This window comes from Urocitellus parryii, chromosome 10 (assembly GCF_045843805.1).
Source record: "Urocitellus parryii isolate mUroPar1 chromosome 10, mUroPar1.hap1, whole genome shotgun sequence".
In the NCBI taxonomy this organism is placed as follows: Eukaryota; Metazoa; Chordata; class Mammalia; order Rodentia; family Sciuridae; genus Urocitellus; species Urocitellus parryii.
Window position 1 is genome coordinate 21,154,279 of NC_135540.1, and position 14,861 is coordinate 21,169,139.

Here is a 14,861-nt window from a genome sequence, read left to right on the forward strand (position 1 = left end):
CACAGTTTAGCTATTGTGAATAGTGCTGCTATAAACATTGATGTGGCTGTGTCCCTGTAATATGCTGTTTTTAAGTCTTTTGGATATAGACCAAGGAGAGGGATAGCTGGGTCAAATGGTGGTTCCATTCCCAATTTTCCAAGAAATCTCCATAATGCTTTCCATATTGGCTGCACTAATATGCAGTCCCACCAGAAGTGTATGAGTGTACCTTTTTCCCCTACATCCTCGACAACACTTATTGTTGTAGGTCTTCATAATAGCTGTCATTCTGACTGGATTGAGATGATATCTTAGAGTGGTTTTGATTTGCATTTCTCTAATTGCTAGAGATGATGAACATTTTTTCATATATTTGTTGATTGATTGTATATCCTCTTCTGAGAAGTGTCTGTTCAGGTCCTTGGCTCATTTATTGATTGAGTCATTTATTTTTTTGGTGCTTAGCTTTTTGAGTTCTTTATATACCCTAATTTAGTGCTCTATCTGATGTGTGAGGGGTAAAGATTTGCTCCCAAGATGTAGGCTCTCTATTCACCTCACAGATTGTTTCTTTTGCTGAGAAAAAAACTTTTTAGTTTGAATCCATCCCATTTATATGTCTGTCCTACCTCCACTGTTAACTAAAAGGGAAGGGGTGGGGCTTAGGCATGGAAGACAAAAGAACCTGGTTTGCATCCTCTCTCTTCCTTTCTTATACTTGATAACAGCAGACAAGTTTCCTAATCTCTTTTGTATCAGTTTTCTCTTCTGTAAAATTGGAATAATAATAGTACCTATCTCAAAAGGTGGTCATAGGATTAAAGGAACAAGACGTGATACAGAGCAAACACCAGCTGGTCCTACCACTGTGATGGCGACAGCTTACTCTGATTACAGTCATCTCTCATGTGCAGAGTAGCAGCCCCCAAACCAACAGGGGAAGGGGATTGCTGAAAAGTTAAAAGTGTCCCCTGGTACTATGCATGATGGCAGTCCTGAGTTATTCCATCATCCCACAGTCCTCCTTATTTCCTTCTAGATTGGAAATTGGGAAGGGGCAGGAAAGTGCTAGCATTATCTCCCATCCATATGGGGCTTATAAAAGCTGAGGTTAGGCTTCTCCCAGCCTATACAAGGTTCCTTTATTTAGCAAATAAGCTTCTAGCTCAATTAACTTCTTTCCTATTTCTCTACTGATAATCAATTTATAATGAATTGGGCTTGAAATTGTAAAACTTCATCAACCACAGACCAACAGTTTCTTTTTTTATTATACCCTTTGATATGTTTTCAATATAATTGGAAAATAAAAAATTTTTAAAGAGAGCTACATAATTCCTCTAACAAAAATTCTATATTTTATCAAAAAGAAAAAAATCAAACAAATAGAATGTCTCTCTAGACAACTTGAGCATAGCAGATTTCTTTTTTAATGATTATGCCAGTTCTCATTTTTCATGTCAAAATATGACTATGTACTACCTTTACTACCTTTAACAACAAATGTGAAACACACGGCAGACAGTTGGTAATTTAATAACTGGGAAACTGAAAATATCAAACTTTGGAGGAGCATAAATGAGTATTAACATCGGGTTATTTTGACAAGGACTTATTATAAACACAAATGACAGCTAAGGCACATCAGTCCCCCACCCCTCTGCCCAGGAGGCGTATTACCACTGAGCCACATCCTCATACATCCCACTCCATTTTTTATTTTGAAGCAGGATCTGATTAAACTGCTTAGGGCCTAGCTTAGTTGCTGAGGTTGGCCTTGAACTTGAGATCCTCCAGCCTCAGCCCTTAGCCCCCCACACACACCAAGTTACTAGGATTACAGGCATGTGTCACAAGCCCAGCTCCCCTATTGTTGTTGATAAGGAGGGCCACACAAGTCAAAAAGCATTTTTAATAGGCTAAGTAACTTGTAATGGACTTAAACAATGATTGGTACATATAAAAATATAAATGGGCTTTCTTTTACATCATTAGTTTCTCGGGCTGTTTTTCAGAATTAGTCTATCCTGATCTGCCTATTTGAGAAAATATACCAGTCTCAAACCAGTGTGAACTTCATGTAACTGTAATTAGACTGAATGTTGTAATGACATTGTCTCAAGGTCCATATCGGAAGGGTCATTAAATGAGAAACACTTCTAAGCATAAACTTTGAATAAAGAACGTGATAAGACTTCTAAGCATAAACTTTGAATAAAGAACGTGATAAGCTCTCTAAAATGAACTTGCATAAATGAGAAAATATGTCTAATCTAAGACTTTGTTCAATTTTATCCCATTTTTATTCTGGCACAGTAAATACATGAAAAGATCCTTGAAAGGGAGATGGAGAACACACGTTTTGGAATTACTTCAAGTAAGTGACTTCATTGTTCTAAACAATTTTAGGACAGTGATGTGTGTGAATAGGAGGGAACTAGATCATGTTCTGGCTTCCCCAAAGTCTCCTTGACCATTTTACTATGGTTGCTCCTGTCCTGCACTAATGGGACACAAAGAAAAGCAGTCCATGCACAGAAAATTTTTTAAAAAATATTGGCTAAAGAGCTGAATACATGCAAAAGGATCTGATTAAGGGTGAGTGTTACAACAAAAGCACAAAGAAAGAACTCCATTGTGGAAGGAAAAGAGATTTTGAGAAAGAACTAGTATTTAAGCTGGGCCTTGACTTGTGGGTGGGGCCTCAACTAAGATATGGGATGATGAAGAGGTTGCTGTTATAGGAACAGCCATGTCAAGTAAGGTGACAACAAATGGTGGAAGAAGTCATCAACAAAGTCCTCACAATGGTGTGCAGCCCAACACCAAAGAAACCATCTGCAAGTCCTAGAAGGCCACCCATGTCCTATGCACAGAACAAAGCCAAAAAGTTTGTGCAAAGGAGCAAAAAGAGCCGACTCAAGAGGCAAGGAGGATGGCAGGTTTCCAGAGCAGTTGAGAGTAGTGTTTTCCAAGCTGTGGTTCACGAAATAAACTTAGTGAATATGGACTGGCTTCTCCGCCACCTCAGGAAAGGAAAAGAAAAAAAGGAAAGAAAGAGAAAGGCAGAGGGAAGAATAGGAAGAGGAGAAACAGGAAGGCAGATTAGGGTCAGAATGACACCCACAGTAGCTATATTCTAAGAAGCTTTTTAGCTTCCACCTATAGGATATTATTTAAAAATAAAAATAAAAATCACTCATTTAGAGAGTTCTGCAAGTTCAATATCTCGGCACTTGATTAAAACACACCTCAGCCCAATCAATACACGAAGACCATAGTTTAGAGCCAAGTGTTCTTGGCCATGAATAATACACTTGAAAATATTATTGCATCCTCACTGCAGAATGTTCTCATCAGGTACTTAGAAGACACAGCCTGATGCTTTCATGAAAAAATAAAGTTTAAAAGGGTTATTTCAAAGTTTGCGGCAAAGCAGCAATGATCAAGCTTGACTGATTCTGTAAGCGTATTTCCACAACTTCCATGCCCTTAATAATAGTCCACAGAAGCCTAAATCTTCCTACAAGCCAAAGACAACATGTAGCATGTAACACCTCTAGGAAGCATGTAATCTCATGAGGAAAATAATTCAAGGAAGCATAAAGATTTACAACTAAGGCAATAAAGTAGATCATACTTCACCAAGAAGCAAACAGCTTCAAGTGACAGAGTACCTTCTCTCATATGTATACGTTCTTACATGTTTTTTTCCCAAAATAATTTCATCTAAAACAATCCTGCCAGCCAGGCATGATGGCACATGCATGTAATCCCAGGGACTCTCAGGCAGCTCAGGCAAGAGGATCAGAGTTCAAAGCCAGCTTCAATAACTTAGTGAGGCCCTAAGCAACTCAGCAAAACGTTCTCTCAAAATAAAACATAAAAAAGGGCTGGGGATGTGGCTCCGTGATTATGCACCCCAGTACCAAAAAATAAAGAAATAAAGAAATAAAAAAAATTCTACCTGTACAGAATTGATTTAAAAGTTGAAAAAGATAACATCCATGACAACAGAGCGAGTTATTGATGGGGCCAAGAGAAAAAGCTACTTTTTGAAGCTTAATTTAGTGACATTTCCATAATTCCACAGTTCAATAAATTGTTGAGATTAAGGCTATTTTCAATAGTAATAACTCCATAAATATACTGAAATACAAGTACAAGTGACAGGTAATCAGTGCACAGATATGCCACAGAACCTAAAAAAGGTATGTGCCTAGAATTTGAAAATAAAGGAAAAACAACAAAATTCTTTATAACAAGATACAAAAAATATAAACACCAATCAGATAAGACTAGCTGAGAGGAAAGATAAGTGTGCTGTCATTTAGATAAAGTTTTCTCAAAATCACTGATAGACTAGGGTGTCTCCTTGAAAAGGAAATGTAATATTAAAAATGTAACTAACCAAAGTAAACCAAACTATCAAAAGATGTTTTGTTTAGTCATAGCATATTACAGAAACTCTGAAATTTAAAAAGGAGAACTAGGTTAGTAACAAATTTTCAATGTTTCTGCAGAATTGTTTAAAAGGTACGTGGTTATTTTTGTACTGTTTGTTTGCTGGAATGGAGCTAGGATGGTCTTCTGTAGAGTTTAGGGGAAACATTCTGTAAGTCTATTCAATCCCCTTCATCTGGTTCTAAATTCTAAAAGCAATCTTTCAATTCTTAATTTGGCTTCCCATGCTCTTTCATTCCCAGAAAGGCTTATCTTAGAAATCTGATGTGAGTATTCCAGGTTATGAAAGGAAATCTGATAATAAAAGTACTGAATACAACTAATCATACAAAATGGATGTTAATAAAAATCAACCATGCCCCATATTGTAAATTTATTTAAATATCATGCATCTTATCCTGCAATTTACCATTCATCTCTTTTAAATGACTTATTAAACTGAAGATTCTATAAATATACTACCTACAAATGAATGAATAAAGTGAGTAAATGAATGAACTTAGAAAATCAAAGTCCTGAAAAAGCCATCGAGTAATGTAATTTCATCAGTGACCTGCCTGCGCTCTGATGATAATACTGATTTTTCCTTGATAAGTTCCCCTGTAATTTGCAAATACTTTGCCATATACAGGCATGAAATCCTTGCAAGCAATCCTATGAAATATCCTTGGATGAGAAAACCAAGGGTCAGAGAGGTCCAGGGCTTACTGAGGCAACTAAGGAATATGGTAAAAGCAAGAATCAAACATGTTTTGATGCCAAGACAAGGGTATCCAATGCTCAAGGTCAGGTGGATAGCAGCCAAGGTGGTGAGATCGAGCCACAGCATGCTAAGCTGGAGTTGTTCAAATACTTCTCAAGATGGCAATGGTCCTAATATTTGAATCCTGGTTGGGTCTGAAGGGTCACATGGCTTTATTATAGAGAGAAGAAGGACTCAGAAACAGAAATCTGGCAGGGCTAAAGGAAGTATTTCAAGATCAGATCTCAGGCATATATTCCCCTTGGATGGGGAAGAAGACAAGAAGAAAAGAGAAAAAGAAGTGAAAAGAGATGTGGGAAGGAAATTAGGAGAGAACAGTGCTAGGGAAGCAGAAGGAAGTTGGAAGCTAGGGATCAAGAACTGCAGTTAAATCATGGAAGATGAGAACTGAGAACTGACCACTGGGGCTCGGGGCCTAGAAACTACTGCTAACCACTAGACACTTTTGTTAGCATGATATAAGTGAAAGACAAATGGAAAGGCAGCAGAGTTAAATGAAAAAGTTCTAAGTTATACACAAAAACCTTAGGAAATGTAGATACCTTTCAACTAGTTTTACAGCAGCTTAAAACAGTCAAGTCTTTCTAATGCTAAGAACTCAAATCCAACCCAGAAAATGAGACTTAAGTCAAAGGCAGGCATGAAAGAAGGGTAGAGCACAGAATTTCCTGCTGCTACTACTGCTATACCTGTTCTTTCTTCTGTCAAAGTAGGAAAATGATTACTATTTCCCAAAGACCACGAGAGGCTGGAAACTGAAAAACACACATCTTCCAGTTTCCTAGATGGATCAGCACTGACAGCCTTTTTCAGATATAAGATTCCTCCAGGAGGCCATTAACCTTCCACTGCAAGTGAAAGCAGTAACCCCATTTAACAGAAGAGAAGACAAGGAACAGAAAGGCTAAGTGATTGGGAAGAGAGGGTGACTGACAGATCAAGTTTCCTTCTCACTCCAAGTCCTCTCTCCCTCTGCTGATCAGATCTACTCTGTCTTTATAAATGTTTCAATGAATCTTATCTTCATGCATTAGATTAGCAAGACCAACTCCCCACTGATAATGCAAAATAACCCTGAAATGTTTCATGCCTCACTGATAAGCCAGAAATTGAACTTTTGGTCTCCAATTGGACTGTGATGATCTTGATCTTTCACCTTTAGCAAAAATCTCATAGCTATACTTTTAAAGTTAGTAATGAGTGCTTCATTTGCTTTCCAAGCAGATAGAAGATCTTTTTTAAAATACACTCAGATTGCATGACCTTCGTCCATAACTTAAAGAGTTCATCACATGTTATAAATTTCTTTGCTCAGGAGACATTCTTAAATTTTCTTTGAAGAGATTAGGGCACCAATCCCAATGGTGAAACTAAACACACACACACACACACACATTTTTACTTATTAACTTTCTCCTATACCCAAAATCAAAAAGTTTCTTTAATATATATTGGAATTCAACATGCTTATCAAAGGGTTCTGAAATCCTTCAACCTGATAAATAAAATAGAATTAAAATAACAGCCTAATTACTTTTATGTTAAAAGAAGCAAGGGGGTCATAATCCTGTATTAGGCAAAATAACAACCTAATGCCTCCAAGTAGTAAACACAGTCCAAATTCCTAAACTGGGTGGGACTCAACCCACAGAGGGCTTGAGTGTATTTTATTTTTTTCTATACTAAAATAGGAACACAATAATTTAATAATAAAGGTCAATCTTGAACAATTTCACTGTTTTCCCTATTTATATAGAGGTTTTGAATAGTGCAATGTCACACTCAATATAAGCTTCTCAACGGCAAGCACAGATTGCTGGTGCTCAGCTGGTGCTGAAACCCCAGCGAATGACACCCAAGTACTATTGAGCTGATGGAGACAGGAGGGTCTTGAAACCAAGAAGGTCTCTCTAACCTTTCCTATGTTTCTGTATCCATACCTCTTTCTTTTTGAAGCCTCCCAAGTCACGTTAAAACTTTGGTTGAACAGATTTGCTATACTTTTCTCTTGTTAATCTGTGTTTTATTATAGGGATGACAGCCATGTACCTTGTAATGGATGAGGAAAAGATTATTTTTTCTCCCATACAACATCTTACCTCTTATTCCCTATGGTAGAAAATAGTGTCTTCAGTAAAGCGGATGCTTAACTACTGGTTAAATATCACATTCTATTTCTAAAGTTAGATGGCACGCACAGAAGTGTGTATTATGTTTTTAAAGTGTATACATGTTTTACATGTCTTTTGTAGACATCATGGACTTCACAGTTTTTAAAAAGAGAATCCTGAGCCCCATCCACCACACATTCTAATTCAATAGGTATAGGGAGGAAAGGAATAATTTAAGATTATCCTTCTAGTCATTTAGATAATGCTCAGGCAAGTGATCCCTGAAGTTCATTTTGAGAAACAAAGAAACAAAATAAGCAAGCTTAAATGTCATGCCTAGAATCAGCACAGTGCTTTTAGTGCTGAAGGTGCCTATTGTCATAGCTCTAATTACCATTTAGCCTTAAACACAGATAACAGGGTGCAGCCTAGATAGTACTCCCAGGTAAGACTAGAAACTCCTTCCTAACTTGCCAACTTTTATCCATTAGGATTCCTAATGCTTTTCTTCTTCTTTTTTGATTGAAAGATTTGAAAGGCAGAAATCATTAATTATACTTTTTCATATTTGCTTTGATGCTAGACTCAAAATTTTACAAAGTTACATAGTTTTACAACTTTATTTGGGAGTTAAGACCTCATATTCACTTCATAGCTTTAGGAAATGGCTTTTAGCTGAAACCTTCCCTTTCTTAGCTTGAAAAAGAAGAAATATTGTGGTAAAAGTAGTCAGGGCATCTCCCAAACCATACTTTCTTTCTCTTTAACTAAACACCAGCAGGAATGAGAGAGATGAAATATCTCCGTAACCACAGTATGGGGGGGGTGGGGGGACTCTACCTCTAAACACAGAGAAATAATTTTACAGTTTCTTAAAAAAGAAATTTATTTTATAAAAGGAATCCCTATGGCAGTTACTACAAGGCAGAAATAACTGTGATTTAAATACAATTATTCAACCAGCAAGTCTCATAGATTTAAAGCCTTTGCAAAGGTTTTTGGGGAAAATCAAATTTTTTACCACAGACCTTTATATTTGGAACAGAAATCTAAATTAAATACATGTATCTGATTTTATACAATGAAAAAGTGTTCATCCTATGTCTCCCATGTTAGAATAAAACTTAAAATGTTTTGATCTATCTTCTTATATTTGGCAATTAAGTTGGTCTTCACTTATTGCTTTTTCCATTATTTAAAAAAAAAAATACAACTATGTGAGTATGCATGTGCATGTGTGTGCTCGTACATATACATAAACCACCACCACCACCAGTTGAACTGTGTCAACAGCACACTCAAATTCCACAATTTTGAAAAATAATGCATTTAAAATACTGGAATGAATATATAACTTCAAAAAAGAACCTAAGTGTATTTCTAGTATTTAAATAAAGATAGCTTAAATTTTAAATGCCACAAAATGTAGTCTCATTTAAATACCTAAAAGATATACTGGCATCTGAGTGGATAAACATTGTCATGCACTGAATTCCCTCCACTGCTAAAAACTATTAGAAACTCTAGTTGTTTTGCTGAAACAAAAATAACTTGTTATAAAAACATAAATCACTTTTTAATTTTGACAAAAAGTATTGAAAACACCTTTCACCAAATTTTAAGCTGTGATTTTAAAGGGATGAAATAACTATTTCAATCCATAATGAAATATTTTGATAACCACTAATTTTACTGAAAATCATCTAAAGGTATATTATTTAACAGAAAAATTTTTCTCTAAGTTATGTAACAATTTTGCAATATACATATGAAAGCATCATTTCAAATTATAATATATTCATATCCCTAAATCCTTAAAAACAAATATACTACACATACATTTTCTTTAATACATGAAAGCATATACTAAACAGGTATGTAATATATATAAAGATGTAGACATAAATACACAAGATCATGAACTAAATATAAAGAAGTTAATCCTTAAGGAAATAGTTTTCTTACATGTCATAATCACTGCCAAAACTAATCAGCTTGAAAGGACAGTGACACATGGAAATGTGCCCCAGTAATTTTACTACCATGTTGAAGGCAATAATGTAACAGGGCCACTTCTTTTAGAGGTGTCATTGGCAAGTCACTGTCCCTCTCCTCTTCCATAGGTTGTTTTTCCTCCCTGATCCTTTTGTAAGGATTCAGTTCCCTTCCTTTTACCAATCTTTCTAAGTTCTAAAAGGAAACCCCACCTAAATGGTTAAAATGTTAACTGCTATATAATCTTCCTTAAAATTACAGAATCCAGAATAACTGGTGATCTTTGTAAGATCCCTCCTTAGTCTTTATTCCCAAGTATAACAGGAAGCATGCAAAGTACTATGATATTTAACTTGCAGAAAAGTAATTTGTCTGCCTAAAGAAATACAGCATCAAGCTCCAGAAGGTAAAGGTTGATTATTGCAAAGCTCCAGCCAGATGACAATAACAAAAAAAAAAAAAAAAGAGATCCATGACCCTGATTATGAAGACTGCTCAGCACAAGCATGCCACTCAGCACATAGGCTTCTTGCCCACTGTCTCTCTACACGTCCTTCCCCTCCCTATGAAAGTGCTTTCCAACACATCTCTCATCCCAGCTACTCAGGAGGCTGAAGCAGAAGGATTGCAAGTCTGAAGCCAACCTAGGCAACTTAGTGAGACCTTCTCAAAGTTGAAAAAAGGGTAGCTCTGTGGTAGTGTACTTGCCTAGAATATGAGAGGCACTGGGTTCAATTTCCAGTATTGCAAAAAATAAAAAAGACCTCCTGTCAGCCCCTCCATGTTCTTAAGATGCTGGTCTGTGAATAACCCATATTCCTTCCTACCAACTCATCTTCCAAATACAGGCTTTTGAGTAAGGGGCAACCAGGCCCTTAGTCCAATTAAAAGTGAGTACAGAGACACTACATGCCAAGCAGGACACCACCACAGAGAGCTTTCATCAAATGACACTGGACATAGCTATTGAACCTTTTCATTTACCTGCATCAGCAAATTCACTTCACACTCTCAGATTTGATTTTTCCCAACCTATTATAGAAAATATAAATCTCTTACATTTCCTTTTTTAAAAAGTCTATATTCAGTTACCTGCTAACATGATTTTAGAAAAAACATTAAATATAAAATCATCTACTTGCAGATCATTTTCTCCCATAATCTAATGTAAATATGAAATGATCTCTTCCTTTCACATCAGATGTGACATGTACATTTATTTATTTATTTATTTGCTTGTATTATTTTGTGGTTCTGTAGATTGAACCCAGCAGCACTCTACCAGTGACTTCTGGCCTCAAGAGCTGCTAACCCTTTTTTGTTTTTTGACACAGAGTCTCTAAATTGTTGAGTCTGACCTTGAATTTGCAGTCCTCCTATCTCAGCCTCTTTAGCTGCTGAGATAAGTGTGTTCCACTGGACCTCATTGGACTCTCAATTTCATTTTTGAAGTTCTTTTTAGAAAATTTATGAAAAAATTGTATCTTACTCCTTCAGCCTCCAAAATGTTTGAATATCAATAAGCTGTACAATATAAGCACTTAAAAAAGTAGACTGCAACTTTTAGAAAACTAAGGAAATATTTGTAAATTCCACATTATTAATATGCAACACAATGTAAATAATTTAAATATCTTTTGTGGAATGGACATATAAATACATTTTAAAAGAATGCAATGCTATATATCAATGTCAAGAAAATAGATGAACTTTAAACTTCTGCCAAAAGACATCTGAAAACAAAAAGGTATTTAAGTTAGTGTAACCTCTAAATCTTTTTAGAGACTCACATTTAAAAGAATGTAGCAAATGACACCTTCAAGTTAATTAACACAGGTCTTAGATATACCAAAGGAGACTCCTTACTCAAATTCTTTCAGGATAACAGAAAAAAAACATACTAGGCACCAGATCAAAACTTCTATAACTCCTTTATTTCAATAATATGTGGCAACAGAAAATACCTGGCATAAGAAACCCTGGCTAAGCCCAACCATCCACCAATTCACTTCCTACCCCACAAAGCTAAATGTGGTCAAGAAAAAATATACAACCATGATGGATGGATGACTTCACTTTGGGTGAATATCTCTGGCTCTCAGCTGGGGCCTCAGTGCTGCCTAGCAGTCTACCACTCTCAAGTTAATCTCTCTCTCTACCTAGATGTCAATTGCATACTTTCTCCTCTCTTCTCAAATTTCAGTACCATCTACTCCATCAGCACAGTTGGCTGCTGCCTTGTTTCCTACTCCACTTAGAAAAGTCATCAAAAGGAAACTCCCAAGTGCATCTGTGTCTACACACTCTGCCTTCACTCCTATTATTATGAATAAACAGTCTAAACCCATCCTGAAACTCATATCATTCTCTCATTCAATCTATCACTCCATTGCTCGCTCTCTCTCTCTCTCCCTCATATCAATTCTCTCCTTACTGAAACATGCTTATAATGATAGGAACATGCTTCAATTACTGCACATAGAAAATCTCAATCCCCACCTTGCCCTTTAACTACAGCCCCATTCCCTCTTCCTTTTCATCACAAATGATCTCAAAACAGGCTCCAATTCTTCTCTTCCCATTTATCCTGAAGCTCACTTTAAACAAGCTTTTGCCCCAGTGCTTCATCAAAACAATTCTGGCCAAGTTTTCCAATAACCTCCATGTAACATAATGCTAGGGTTAATTTTCAGAATTCATCTTAACAAACACAATATGTCAGCATAATTTTTACACAGCTGATTACACTCTACTCCTTCACACTTTCTTCTCATGGCTTCCAAGACACCAAAATTCCCTGAAATGCTTTCCTGTTTTCTCTACTGTTTCACTAATTATGCTTCCTCTGTTGCCTTGCTGATGATTCCTCATTATCTTGACCCTGATGGAGGGACCCAGGGCTCAGTCCTTGAACTTCTTCTCTTTTCTTTTTCCTTTTTCTCTTTCTTTTTTAAGGAAGGTAGCGGGTGGTACTGGGGATTGAACCCAGGGGAGCTTTACCAATGAGCTTTACAGGATCTCATTAAGTTGCTGAGGCTGGCCTCAAACTTGTGATCCTCTTGCCTCAACCTCCAAAATTGCTGGGATTATAGGCATGTGCCACTATGCCTGGCTTCTTCTCTTTTCTACCTATGCTGTCTAGCCGAGTAATCTCACCCAGTTTTAGCTCTAAATACCATTTATTCACTGATGACTCCTTAATTTATACCTCCAGTTTAGACCATTCCCTGAACTACCAATCCTAATATCTATAACTCTTACTTGACATTTATTCCTGGACATATAAAAGGCATCTTAACACATCACAAAAATAAACTCTTAATCAGTATGGCTGACATTAAAAGTGCTCACCAAGATCTAGTTCTCTCCAGAGCATAAGAATGGTAAGGACATGTGACTTCTGCTGGCCAATCTAATACAAATTGAAGTTCTATGTATCGCTACCAGCCTGGGCAGTGAAAAGTCTGTTCGTAATTCCCTAATATCTCTTTCTCTGTTTCTTTTTCTTTGTCTGCCCCTCTCTTATGGCAACTGAAAATGCTCCCTGTTCCATCTAGATGGTGTACCTCCAACCAGCCTCCCTTAGGGATGGCAAAAGACACTCCTACTGACCCACAAGTGGTATGTGCCATGAGAAAGAAACAAACGTATACATCTAGCCACCAAGATTTTTACATTCTTAGGGACCTCAGTATAGCCTATCCTCTCTAAGCTAATAGTCCCCAAATCTGCTTTCACGTAGTACTCTTTGTTGTATCAACAACTCCAAATTCTTCGCTGTTCAGCCAAAAACTTTGGAGTCATTCTTGATCTGTGTCTTTGTCTCACATCCCACATCCAATTTATCAGCATATCTTATGACTTTAGAATACATCCGGAATCCTATCACCTTTCACTGCCTTCACCACGACTCTGCACTTGAAAAAACAAGGGTGAGAATATGAAAAGGCAAGCCACAGACTGGAAGAAAATATTTACAGTGCATATATGTGATCAGGATTTTATCAATGCTCATCAGTACATAAATAAACCACTCAATTTAAGAAAATGAGCCAAAAATTTAATAGGCATTTTTCCAAAGAAGACATATGGATAGACAGTAAATGAACACATTAAAAGATGCTTAACATTATTAGTCACTAGGAAATACAAATAACATTAAAACTACAATGAGATAACATCATACACATCTTAGAATAGCAAAAATCAAAAAGACTGACAATATCAAGTGCTAACTAGGATGTGGAACACTGGGACTCTCATTCACTAATGGTTGGACTATAAAAGGGCATAAGCACTATGGAAATTAGTTTGGTAATTTCTTAAAAAGTTAAAAATATGTCCGAGTTAAAAGAAGGGTATTTACATATTATGGATGGAAATTGTCTACTTCAGAAGCTGTTTATAGTAGATAAAAACTACATACAGATAATTCTTCCTTAGTCAAAAGATGATCCAGCCATTCCACTCCTAGATATTCCCATGAAAAATGCAAGTATATGTCATTTAAATATTGAATGTTCATAGTTGAAAACTAGCAACTGCCCAGATGTCCATCTGCAGGTGAATGGATGAACAATTTGTGGTACATACATACAAAATACTTCTACTCAGCAATAAAAAGGTCTGGACTACTGATAGACACAATGTAGATTATCTCAAAATAATTATGCTGAGTAAATGGAAAAAAGAAAAGAAAAGGTACATTCTGTATGATTCCACCATAAAAAACAAGAAACTGTAAAATAAGCTATAGTGACAGAAAACAGATCAGGGGTTGCCTAGGGAGGAGAGGTGCTGAGAACGGCAGGAGGAAAGAATTTCAAAGGGACACAGGAAACTTTGAGGGTGTGATGGTTTGAGTATGTTCCCCAGGCAGGTGTGGTGGCCCACACCTGCAGTCCCACTTTCTTGGGAGGATAAGGCAGAAGGATCCACTGAGCCCAAGAGTTCAGGGCCAGCCTGGGCAATACAGTGAGACCTCGTCTCAAAAAACAAAAACAATAAATGAACATGTCCCCCAAAAATCATGTGTTAGAAACTTAATTTCTAATGCAACAGTGTTGGGAGGAGGGCCTAATGGGAGGTATTTTAAGTCATGAAGACTCCACCCTCAAGAACAGATGAGACCAATTATAAAAGGACTTGAGGCTATGAGTCCCTCTCTCCCTCCATCATGTTCTCTTTTGCCCTTCCACCTCCAATATGGGATGACGTAGCAAGAAGGCCCTCACCAGATGCAGGCCCCTTGGCCTTGGACTTTCCCAAGTCCAGAATCTAATCTTCATAAATTATCCAGTTTCAGGTATTCAGGTATTTCAGGTATTCTGTTATAGCAGCCCAAAATGAAGTTAAGACAGAAGGTAACAGTTATGTCTACCATGTTAATTGTGGTGATGGTTTTATAGGGGTATATGTCAAAAGATGAAAATATGTTAATTTGTGGCAAATTAGTGAATAAAAATGATATTCCAACAAACCTATTATCAAAATAAAATATAGCATGTACTTTATTTTTGGAAAGAATAAAGTAAATAAAATAAAAT

General features: G+C 36.6%; 1 protein-coding gene across 1 annotated transcript in view; it reads right to left on the minus strand.

Annotated features, from left to right (window-relative positions):
- The window catches only part of Slc10a7 (solute carrier family 10 member 7), a 253,890-nt gene that overhangs the window by 214,244 nt on the left and 24,785 nt on the right, over positions 1–14,861 (minus strand). The window lies entirely within an intron of this gene.